Below are 7,764 nucleotides of genomic sequence, written 5' to 3' on the forward strand. Positions count from 1 at the left end.
GGTTTCCTTAATTTATTGCAAAGAGGAAATTTGTTTTCCCGAATGCAGGATTCATGGGAGGGAGAGTTTCATGGCAAGCATGACACATCTACATTTAATAACTGCAGCCTGCGCACCACACCAAATAATAAACAAAAATAGATCACAATTTCTACAAAGAAACATCTGATGTTTTGAAATGCAGATGGTTGCTATTGGCAACATAGCGAGGGATACTGCAGAGAAGCCTTTTGAGGGCGGTTTACTTCTCTTCCAAGAGCTGGATTATTTTTTATGTGTAATTGTTAGGCAAGCCGGAGGAAAGGAAGGTTTTTGCATCACATCATTTATTTTTTTTTTTTTTTGCCTTCAATTAAATATTGAAATGTTTTAGATAAAATGCGCCGTCATTTATACATCAAAGTTCTGTCAGTCGAGTCGAGTAGAACGCACTATGAAACACTCCACTGCTCACATCTCCTGTCCACTCCTGTCTGTTTAGCATAATCTGCTGATAATCACCGCTTCCTAATAACCCTGTCACATGAACCTGACATCAAGCTTTACTGGATGACACCCCGCAGAGTCCACACGGACGACAGGGGCGAAGTAATGAATGTATTCCAACGGGGCAATGCATGGAGGGTTTTGTTATGTGTTGTTTATTGTCTACAACCCCAGTGAGTGGAAAGGTTAATTGCCGTCGCTCTGAACCAGTTAGAGATAGTCGAGTCGGCCAAACACGCCCACAGCAAGCTGCCTCCCTCAGGCTGAAATAAGAGAGAGAACAACAATAACAACGAGAAGTTGTTTTCATATCCTGGTGAGGACTCGTGTCAGTGTGTGTGTGTGTGTGTGTGTGTGTGTGTGTGTGTGTGTGTGTGTGTGTGTGTGTGTGTGTTGTTCACAGAGAACCCGGGAGTGAGGTGATGATGGGACAAAACCTGGAACATTTGGCAATAATCCCTTTAAAAGAAGGTCAAACACACACACACACACACACACACACACACACACACACACACACACACACACACACACACACACACACACACACACACACACACACAGACTGAAGGCACACAAAATTAATTAAAATTTAACAATAAAACTAAATAAAATAAAATAAACATTTAAAAGCAGTTTCAAGGTTTTACGACATTGGGGAGGAGATTTAAGAGAAAAGTGTGACGATGAGGTTCAGTAACAACGAGATTAAACTTTAAAATGAGGAAATTAATTGATGAAATAAGAAACAGGAGAATGACTTGATATAATAATAGATTTAAGAAGTTAAGAAGATTCAGAGCGAAAGCACACATATAAAAACAGGTCTTTAAGAGGGATTTAAAAGAAGCCGAAGAGCTCCAGTTAGAGATCTCCCAGGAACAATAAACCTGCTCAAGGTTATGTTTGGTTATGTTTGGTTATGTTTGGTTATGTTTGGTTATGTTTGGTTATGTAGAGTTATGCTACTCAAGATCAGAACAAATGTTTGAAAAGAAAAAAAAAAAAAAAAATGAAGAAATATAGAATTACCTGCAGTCTAAAGCTGAAAGCAACATTAGGTTTTTGTTATCAGTCTGGCTGCCTGCGGCTGGAATTACTCCTCTCCCTCTGAGGCTTTCTGCCGGAGGCAAATTAGGTCTCCAGGACAGTGTTATGGAACACAGCAGACACAATACATCCATCACTGTAGGCGCCTACTCCATATCCAAATTGCAACGGCGCAGCCACAGTAAGAGGCACCTGTTGCTAGGGCCACTGTCCCGCCTTGCAAAGAGCTGACATGAAAGTCTTCATTCTTTTATAATGGAAGTAAAGGCACCAGCAGGAAGAACCATCTTCACCCGCCGGCTTACTGGGACACCCAGTTTCTAGCAGATGCCGGTCTGCCAGAGGCAATTTTCTGTCCCAGTCAATTCTTTGAACTCTCAGGTGGTGGAACAACTGGGGTAAAAAAAAAAAATTTTCCTCAGGCTTTTTCTCAGGATGTGTTTGCAAATTTTAGAGGAGAGGTTCAAACACTGAGGATAATTTATGGTGGACAGTAAAAAAGAAAGAAAGAAAGAAAAGAGAGAGGGCAGTAAATTTAAAAAGGACAATATAGTTGGCCATTTATCAAAACTACCACACCTGACCGCTCTGCCAGACCTTCCATTAGTGTTTGCCTGAAGCTCGGTCCCCGTCAAGGATTTTGTCGGATATTAAGACTTAAAAATTGTTTAGGTATTAGAAGCCCTGCAGAGGGTTATAATTACTATGGCACCATCTCTACAGGAGGTAAATGGGAAGTAACTGAAGGTTAAGTGTGTTTCCACACGGCTGTGCTTCAGCTAAAAAGACAATATCATGAGTAACTATAACCAGCGTATGTAGATTATTAACGAGGAAGATATTCAACGTTGTCAAAGCCTCATCAGTAATCCCACCACATGTGACAAAAGACACTCGGGTCCATTCAAATGGAAATAGCAGAATCTTTCTCTTGGGATCGTCTCTCTCTCTCTCTGCACCTGCTGTTTTACATTATACACAAGCTACTTCCTCCCGGATGGATTTCAGGCCGCCCCCCCCCCTCCACAGAAAGGACAGTCACTCACTGACATTATGGATAAACATAATCTAAAACACCGAGCTCAGCACATCCCCAATGTAAACAATCTGGATCGAACCTATCAAATTGTTATCAGCTGCAACAAAAAGCCGCGTTGTTTCCAGTGTTTACGTTCATTAAAATGTTCCATATCGAGGAACTCTCCGCCGCCGATATCAAATTCATCCCCCTGAAAAAATGAAAGCTTCTGCCTACAGAAAGCATTCATTTGCAGCGGTGGATTATAGCTTTGGAAGACGAAAGCTTTCAGCAGTCAGTGCTAACCGCATACACTGTGTATTCATTAAACAATATGGGACACTCAAAATATTGACCAGCTGCAGTCACTCAAGCGGTCCACAGTCACAAGTTGAATCTGTTACAACATCATGAATCAGTCTGTGAAGTGATGTGGGAAATGAGGATGTGACTATTACATTCTGGTAGCTCTACAGCCTAAAGAGCGTGCTGAAATTACAAACTGACCCCAGAAGAGTTCGGCCATTCAGAATATAAACACTATTAGATGATATTTTTTATCAGCATAAACCAGCCCTTCAGGAAGTACCAGAGCGACACGGGCATTCCCACCAGAGGCATGTTTCTGGCCACCTCCTGAATTTAAGTCAAATAACGCCGTGGTTGCATCAAAGGATCCGAGTCTCTTTGATTTGGTAGATGTCCGACTGTCTTCCCTGATCACTTTTTTACTTTTCCTCCCCAACACCGGTTTGAGCCGAACCAAAACAATGAGCTGGAAAACCGATAAAAACTGGAATTACCGCCTCATGGTTGTACGCCACTCAGACTAGCTTCAGATTACATTCTTGTTTATCCAGAATCATATAAAATATGAACCATTTGTGTGAAATTCTGTCTCAAAGACCTTGACCTTTGACCTTTGACCTTTGACCACAAAAATCTCATCAGTTCGTCCTCGAGTAACCGTGAACATTTGTGCCAAATGTGAAGGGATTCCCTTCCAGAGTTCCCGACATGTCGCGTTCACAATGTCAAACCCGCATTTTGTGAGGTCTCCCTGACTTTGACCTTTGACCTTTGACAACCAAAATCAAAACCGTTCATCCTCGAGTCCAAATGAATGTCTGTGCCAAATGTGAAGAAATTCCCACGGCCTTAACCCTAAAAATTCATAGGAGCGCACCTGTGCTGTTGATTCACAGTGGGATCGGTAGTACTGACCTTCCTTCCACATTACAGGGAGTCATTTGTTTCAGTGTCGCCATGAAATACACTGTAACATGGAGGTGGACTTTCGTTTGTAGGCAACATGCTCTGAACCACAACGTTCGTTAAACATCTTAATGGATAAGAACAATGCAGTTCGGCTACAAAAGCTTAAAACGAAGGTTAACGACATCTTTGTCTACGCAACAATACGGCACCTGAAATAATCCATCATGATGAGGCATGAACATGGAAGATGATGTAGCTGCATATCTTGTTACATTTGGCTCTCATGTTCCACTGGTCAAGAAACCATACACTCTAACACTATATATATATATATATATATATATATATATATATATATACGCTAAACCCTAAGATAGGTGGACATTGGTATTCTCCATCCTCCTGATCCTTACATCCCTTTTCATCATTAAAATAAATATAATTTGACACATACAGATACTGTATATGGCAGCAAAGTTGGGCTATAAGAGGAGGCAGTCCATTAGTATTTCTGTTGTACTTCGTATTTTTCATACATTTAAAAAAATATGTCTATTTGTCATTAAAATACTTGCCTGTCTTTCCCTGCTCTCAGCAGCGACAAGCCAACGCTTAAACACCCACATGCAAATATTAATATTTATGTAGTAGCAATATTCAGTAAGACCTATTAAATACATTTCAAAGGCAACATGGAGTAATGTGACAGCTCTACAATGCTTCTTACAAACTTAAACAGTGTTTTTGCAATACACTGTCATAAGTGTGTGTGTGGGGGGGTTAATGCACGCCCAACAAATGGAAATTGAACAGTCATATTTGGCGGTGTAAATCTGCTCCCTGTGTGTTTCAACAACCAGTGTAACCAATGTTTGTAATATTGCAACTACATGAATATAGCAAAATGGAGCAGCTGGGTTATTTCACGGGTCCTTTTATGAACCATTTTTAACAGAGTGAGTTAGTTATAGTACAGTATTGGATTGGTGTATGTTTACGTTGCACAGACATGGTTCTCACTTCAGATCACAATCATTTACACCATGTTATAGTTAGAATATGTTGTTATATCTTTTTCTTTTTTTAAACCACAATACAAAGACCTACTGAACCCACAAAAAAAAGTTCTGGTAAATTCTGAAAAATTCCTGACACCAAAATTGTTCTGTGTGAGAAAAATCAAACTGGCACATGTGAGAAATCCCCCCCCCCCCGTGAACCGCTTCTTGGCCAATAGCCCTGACATGCACTACTCTTAAAATGGTGGCCCCTTAAGGTTCAACCATCGTCTAGAAAATACGCTTTGATGGAGGATAATATGTTTCAGTCAATGCACTTTGACACTGACATAAAAACCTTCTCCTTCCTTTCGCTTTGGTTTCGTGTAACTGTAAAGATTTTCAGGCAAGAGCAGGAAAATGATGGAATGAAACTAGTAGTGTCGAGTCTGTAGAGTCTTTCTGGTTCAATTTTATGATTTGTAATAAATAAATAAAGCAGTTTTGCCTTTCCGAACACAAAAGTTCAGTTTGTTCGTGCTACCTTACGCTCTACTTCCCTCTCCTTAGCATGAAGCACCAACTTTACCAAGCTGCTGTGCACCAACTGAGCAAGTATTTACATTTCCCCGGTGGCAAACCAAACCAAAGTGATACCTACAGAACACATCGCCTCACTATAACTTTGAATTACAGCTTCTCCTTACACTTCTGTCAGCTCCTGTGTGACAACTCTCCTTTGAAGTGGCACCCCCCCCCCCCAACACCCCCCCCCCCCACCCCTCGGTTTACAGCACACGCCGGTTCAGACTTAATTGCAAGGACCAGAAGCAAACCACAACACATTTACGAGTCATTTTCATGTGCACGCTCGTATTTCCGGTGAACCAAGCAAGATGAGAAGAATGTGTCTGGTACATTTGTTCGCTAATGAATCTTTAATAACTGTCCTCAGACGCACTATTTGCTGCAAACAACGGCACTAGGTGGTTTTCCACACATTCAGACTGAACAAAAGAAGTGTTAGCACCACATCACCAGGTCCCTCTCGCCTAATGCACGGTGATTCATCACCCCGGGTAAGATGATACTTGCTCATTTGCATATTTGATGCTAATGTGGTGTTTGTTTACGATAATGAGCACTTGTAATTGGATTTTAATTCATTATACAAGGAATGGGCTATTGGTGGGAAAGATTTTTTTGCAGCACTTATGTCAGTGAAGACATCAATCTTAATGTCAGCGTATTTCGTGCGGTGAACGGTGTCTCTCGTTTCCAATGCGATGCCTCTTTAAACAGCTGTTTAGGGGGTTGCCTGTGACTCAGTTCAATCAAATCAAATTGTTCAAACCTCACTTTAAATATCTCCCACTTTGTGTGTTGCGATTCATGCATCATTTGCACAATGAATCCTCCTGTGCGGCTCGATCGATGTGGCCACACAGCTTCCAGCGGCTGTTAGATGAATATCTCTCACCCCTCCTCCTCCTCCTCCTCCTCCTCCTCATCATCATCATCATCATCACTGGCGAGTTTCAGCAACATCAGTGGGAGACGACCACAGGAGCCACATTGTGCCATTTAAATGAAATCACTGTCTGCAGGTACCTTGAGTTACAAAAGAAATAGGCTTTAGATCCCCTGGGACAATCTAGACTGAGACAAGCAAAATGAGTCGCCTGTGATGGTGCGAGCACACGGTGCGGTGTCATGTTTGAGAAACCGAACCAGCGGATTCTCATTTGGTTTCAATTATGTAAGATTTTAATTGCAAAACAACTTAGAATTGAAGTAATACTTTTAATAACAGCCACCGTCTTTATTCATTTTGCTTTTATTCATTCAGAATGGAGCGATGAAAGTTGAATCGGGGAAACAACTGTCACTTATCGTAATGTCTGAATTAGTCTTTGTTATTTATCTCAGCCATTTTTTGTATGTATCTTTGTTTATATATTGTTTGCTCAAACTAGTTTGTATTTTCCACACTCACTCAGAATGTTTCTTGGGTAACAGTGACCGTTAAACATCTCGAAAAGCTCGTCTTCACGTATATATTAGTTCAGCATTAGTTAGTCTGGAATCCTTTGTCAGATTTCCTCCTGTATCATCTCTAGTCCTGATTGTTTACTGGACATTTTTCAAAATTCTGTCGCAACATGAAACACACTGAATGCAGCACGACAAGACGTCGATTTCTAAGAACCACACACTGCTGCAATCAATGAGCGGACACTCAGGGTCCGCAGCCTCAGCTGCACCAGTAATAGACATGAGAAGCGCATGTTCATTGAATGTTATCTGTTTGCACGGCCCTCGCCTGAGTTTTATTGAGACACGGTGAATTTTTTTTAAGGATCTGATCGACGATTTGCATTTTTACAGCGGGCGGGAAACAGGACCGGAGTCCACAGGATGAACAGCACAACGGGAGGCACACTGAGACATGGGGGGGGGGGGGGGGGGGGAGCAGGTGTGGAGGTAGGCGGGGAAGTTCCTTTGATAGGGAAAATGAGAAACAGGTGAGCAGGTGGATCTGGGAACACAAAGTGTTGCAGAGAGCTGTGTCCTCTTCAAAGTCACCTTCCAATGCTTTTTATCGTCTCTCCTTAGTTCCATTATATCTAAGCACCAGAAACAAATCTGCCTTTTTTTTTCCTGACTTGAAAAGACAGTAATGTATATTCTAGAGCAAGGTGAATTTTCTCAAAGCTCAGATAACAAACGTCAAGGCTGAAATGCAGCACTACCCCCCCCCCCCCCACCACCGCTACCTCTAAAAACCCTGCTCCGATGCTGGAATCAGCTTATTTGGAAAGCCTTGCCACATCTCATAGCTCAGATCATATCTCCAGCAGGCTCACACACACACCAAAAAAAAAAAAGAGGCAATGCTTTTACCTAACATCCCCCCCCCCACCCTCCTCTACCGCCCCTCCCACCCCTCCCACACCCATTTTCTAGAGAACACAATGGTCTGAACTCCCATTC

The sequence above is a fragment of the Seriola aureovittata genome, chromosome 20, assembly GCF_021018895.1.
Source record: "Seriola aureovittata isolate HTS-2021-v1 ecotype China chromosome 20, ASM2101889v1, whole genome shotgun sequence".
NCBI classification, from domain to species: domain Eukaryota; kingdom Metazoa; phylum Chordata; class Actinopteri; order Carangiformes; family Carangidae; genus Seriola; species Seriola aureovittata.